Genomic DNA, 5,427 nt, shown 5'->3' on the forward strand with positions numbered 1-5,427 from the left:
CTTATAACTTTCTCTAGATAAACAAGGGGCAGTCCATACATCAGAATGCACAAGATCAAAACAGTTTTCATAAATAGTACTAGACTTTTGGAAAACAGTTCTACAATGTTTACCCAATATACATGCTTCACATTCATTATTTTTAAACATAACACCTGGTAACATTAAGTTCAAAGCTCTAACATGAGGATGGCCTAGTCTAGCATGCCACAATGCATTATTTTTTAAAGCAGAAACAGATTGAAACGAGTAACTAAGGTTAGAAACAGGAGCAATGTCTTCAAGCATATAGAGATCTCCTTTGGTTACTCCTTTTCCAATCAACTTATGACTCTCAATATCCTGAAACTTCACATCATTAGGACTAAAGATAACATTGCAATGTAAATCAGTAGTGCATTTCTTGACAGATAATAGATTAGATGTAAATTCAGGCATATAGAAAGCTTTAGACTCCTTATCAAATAGTTTCAGGTTTCCTATTCCTTTTATTGCTATCCTATCACCATTTGCAATCATAACATGACCAGTAGTTGGTTCTATATCTTTTATAAGACTAGTGTCACTTATCATATGATGAGAGGCACCAGAATCCACAATTAAAGGTTTAATCATGTTTTGAACAGCAAATCCACTTGGTGATTCAATTCTAGCAATAGATGTTCTAGGGATTTTCAGTTCAGTTTCTATGTTTTCAAGACTCCTAGGTATACTACACGCAGCATATGAGTATCCTAGAGTATGAGTAAGAGAACTACCATTGTCCTTGAGAGCCTTGATGAGGGCATCAATGTCAGAACGTCTGATCATCTCATGCTCCATACTGCTCTTCCCGGACGTGTGCTGAGATGCCATAGCCTTGACATCACTCTCCTCAGCTCTCACACCAGCACCATTGCTTCCCCTTGATGATCCGGCCTCACTTGATTCAGCTGAGAGATGAGCCCTTCCTTCTCGGTCCTTAACAAACTTGGATGGCTTGAGGTGGGGATGGAGGATCCAGCATTGACTCCTCTTGTGCCCTGGCTTCTTGCAGTGGTCACAGTTGCCACCAAACTTCCTCTCATCTCCTTTATACGCCGCCTTGTTTGCTTGGACCGTCTCAACCTGATTCGCCGAGGTCATCTCCCCCTTTCCACCAAACAGGCCAAGAGAATCATCCTCCTTTTGTAGCTGTGCGCACACATCATCAAAGGACGGGAGCTTTGGGGACCTCAGCATATGCTTTATCACATCCTTGTAAACCGGATTCAGTGTCAATAACAAGCCAAACACTTGGTCTTGCTCACGCCTCTCCATAAGCGTAGCCTCATCATTGGTATTTGGCCTCAACATCTCTAGTTCAGACCACAAGGCCCTGAACTTTCCCAAGTGTTTAGTGAACTCCTCCTCTTCTTGCATCAGTGTGTTGATAGCTCTCTTTACTTCAAACACCCTGCTCAGATTGGAGATGTTGCCATACACTTTCTGAAGCGTCTCCCACAACGCCTTTGGGGTCTCGCAGTAGCTATATGCCTCCAAGATTGAAGCTTCAAGTGACCCTTGCAACACGGCCAACACCTTTAGGTCCTCTTGCGCCCACTTCTCTTGATCGGCTACAACTATCTCCGTGGATCCTCCATCTATAGCAACTGGTTTTGGGACTCCATCTGTGACATGACCCCATAAACCCTTGCTCCCAATGACTGTCTTCACCAGCCGTGACCAAAGCAGGTAGTTTCCACCACCTTTTAATGTAACCGGAACCGCCAGCACCTTGTTTCCTTCCATCTTGTCTTGCATAACTCAGATCGTGATCTTGTACTGAACTGAAGCTGAAGATTTGTGGAATGAACACACCAGGCTATGAGGAACCTGGCTCTGATACCATATAAGATTTATAGAAAGAGTTAGAGTGATTTAGAGAATAAGAGAATGAGATTGGATTATGAAAAGATTAGTGAAGAATCATGATGAACACTCAAGAACAAGAGAGAATGACTCAAACTGTGTAATCTTTTATTAATGACATGAGTTGATATATATACAAGGAGAGAGAGCTAGGGTTTGCGAGAATCAGATAGGTTAAGCATGTGTAGTCAAAGGGAGAAGGAGCGCCCATTTCAAACTGTCCAATGGGAGGCTTTACACGCTTTTGGCATCAAGGCATCTTGGACAAGATCCTTTCCTCTTTACAGCTGTGCCAGCCTGTCTTGGACTTCCTTTTCTTCCTATTCAACGGTCTGATCCATAGGTGCAAGCTCAGGTAACTTCTCTTTCACTTTCCTTTTACTCGGGTGATCATAAGTTCCCTTTGGTCGAGTTAAGGTCGACCACGGTCCGTCCAGACTGTACGGCCTGTACGGCCATGTACGGTCTTGTACGGCCTGGTCGATCCTCACTCCCAAAACTCACCCAAGCTGAACCTTCTCTCATGTTCTCCAACTCCTCCTCTCTTCTCTTCTTATACTCAGCTCATTTCAACATATTGAACCTGCTTGTGGAAATGTGATGATTGCAAATGGTGATAGAATTGCAATTAAAGGGATAGGAAATCTAAATCTGTTTGATAAGGAGTCTAAAGCTTTCTATATGCCTGAATTCACATCAAATTTATTATCTGTTAAAAGATGTACTACTGATCTACATTGTAATGTTATCTTTAGTGTTAACTTGAAGAGAAGAAATGGAGAAACTAAAGGTGTTGAGTTGAGTTGGGGCTTGTGCCATATGATAGGGCAAGGTGTCCAGAAGTGTCTTGATGGATGTGCAATGTTAGGGCCAAGTCTAGGAGAGACTTAGAAGTGTATTTGGGAGCAAATGGACAAGTGTACAAAGATAGGGCGAGGCAGTACGGACATGTACGGACAGTACGGATCCGTACAGACCAGGGCGACCCAGATTTGCATAACTCGGCCATTTGAGAAGTTTTGGAGTTGGTGCAAAAATAGGGCGAACCTGACATCCCGGGAAAGCTTGTGCAATGTCTGGGCAAGGTTTGGGAGTTATAAAAGTGGTCCTAGTCTTGTGGATAAGGTTCTGATCAGATGGCATCAAAGGAGAATCAAGAAGATGCCATTGCAGTGTGATTGGCTACTTTAGTCATGGGACAGGCTGGCCTTGGCTGTAAAGACAAGGAGAGCCACGACCATGAACCTGGACTGATCTGTGGACAGATTAGGAGGAGCCTAAGGAGAGCCAATCATCATCCAGCCTTCCCCATTTTGAATTAAACCAATCAGGCTCCACCTCCCCTTAACCAATCAGCATCAACTACTCAGATTGCAACAAGACCAGCTCATCTACACCATCCATTCCTCTTAAGTTATTTACAGCCATTAGATATAGGTTTAAGATGTCTCAGATTGTAAAAGCCTATATAAAGAGATGTATGAGGCAATTTGTAACTCTTAAGAGAGTTAGGGGGATTTCCCCTTCTCCTTCATAATAGAAAAGTGTTCTTGGATCAGAATCCCTTATTCTCTCCCTTTCTTAATCTCTAATCTTCTAATCTCTCAAAGTCTTTTGTTTCTGATCTGAGTAAACACTTAATCACTCATAAACACTTCCACTAATCTATCTCTCTCTAAATCACCTAAATCAAACTCTCTCTCTGCCTTATTGGGTTTCACACAAACACACAGCCTGAGATCTCTGAAAATCTCATATGGTATCAGAGCCAGGTTCATCTGAATCTGGTTCTTAGCTTCCGGAAAAGCTCACAAGCTCCTCTCATGTCGTTTTGAAACCAAGAAGAAGCTTAGATGATCCAGCCGGCTGTTCAACATCTCAAGTGGAAGATGGGTTCATCCCTGGTGTCCAGAAGCTGTATGTGGTCGTTTCTCACCCTCTCATGACGCCCATGGAGAAAGAAGACTCTTGGAAACAAGGCAAGAAGTGGTCTGATCAACCAAGCTTCAAAAGCTTTATCCAAGCTGTTTCTTATTCACTGTCCAAGAAGAAAGGTGATAGCTTTCATCTGGTACTGGTGTGGCGAGTTTAACATGAAGAAAGGTGGGGTCTTTGACATGGAGAGTTCAAGAGAAAGGTCCATGGGAGAAGGAGAAGTTGGGGTCGACACCAACAGCTCACTGTCTTGCCATGTTCTATGGAGTTTTCAAGGAACTAACACTAGTTCCTTGGCTGTAAGAAACCTCTTTCTCTTGTTTAAAGCTTGTGTATGTGAACTGAATGATGTATTAAACAGGTTGTGATGTTGTGATGTGATTGAAAACCTGAGGATGTGTTTAAAGATTGCTAGATATGAAATGTTTAGAATCTGTCCCAGGATGCTTAAAAAGAGTTGGTTGGTGACTGAGAATTGTTGCTTGAATCTGGTTCATAATGAATGTCTGTTAGGGAGTTAGTAGTATTGTCTAAACCTGATTGCTTTCATGAATTGAAACCGAGCTTAAAGTGGAGTGTAGAGTGTTGTTGCTGCCTTAGGTTGATGCACTTTGATTCAAGTCTAAGATGCAGTTAAGGCAGAAGTTAAAAATGCCTAAGTAGCTTGCATAAATCTGGAAAAGAAAGTGCTTGTGCTTAGAGAGTTTGCTTGCAAAGATTAGAACTTGAAAGTGTCTTGTATAATCTGTTGCAATGCTTGTGATATTGGTGATCAACCTTGATGATGTGTCAAGGATTGATACCAATACCTTTGTGTCTTATCTATGCTGGAGTTTGAGTGATGTTTCAGGTTCACAAGAAGTGTTCTTTGCTCACCATCCATCCAAGTAGAAGAGGAAGACTTTGCCCATTGTTGAAGCAATGGAGAATGGCTTGTGTGTATGGCCGGTTGAGAAGCGCAGCTAGTGATAGTGATGCGCTCCTGGTTCATGGAGACACACAAGGAAAGGTCATCACCTAAGTCTTGAGGAGACCGGTGACCTGAAGGCATTGGAGCTGAAGGAAATGGGAGATCGGTTGACTTAAGCGCAGCTGTAGGAAGTGATGCGCTCCCGGTTTGGAGTCTCATTGAGGCTCACTTCAAGCTTGAACCTAGACTCAGTCAAGCTTGAGGTGGGGATTCAAGTGAGCTACCAGAAGATCCTCGAAGCTCAGTGACCTGTTTCCTCCTTACCATTGCAAGCATCCGAAGAAGGAGCCAACCCGGGTTTAGGCAGTGGCGTGTCTACTCAAGAGATTGTTCAGAGCAGTCTTGGCTGTGTATGAAGAAGGTTACTCTATCAATGCGGCCTCTAGTGTGAGGTGGTTGAAGAGGGAACTGAGGTATCTACCAGCAGTCCATCAAGGGTGGCGAGTTATGAAGAGAGGTTGCAATGGTTTGTTCAGTCTAGATCATGAAGCCTTCTTGCTGTCCAAGCTTGATCCTTGAAAGAGGTCTCAAGCTTGAGGGGGAGTGTTGAAGTGGCTTCAGTGATCAGATAGAGTTTCAGCAGTGAGGGATTCAAGTGGCTAGTGAAGAGCAGCCACTCCTCACCATTTAAA

This window comes from Brassica napus, unplaced genomic scaffold, assembly GCF_020379485.1.
Source record: "Brassica napus cultivar Da-Ae unplaced genomic scaffold, Da-Ae ScsIHWf_1646;HRSCAF=2267, whole genome shotgun sequence".
Taxonomy (NCBI): Eukaryota; Viridiplantae; Streptophyta; class Magnoliopsida; order Brassicales; family Brassicaceae; genus Brassica; species Brassica napus.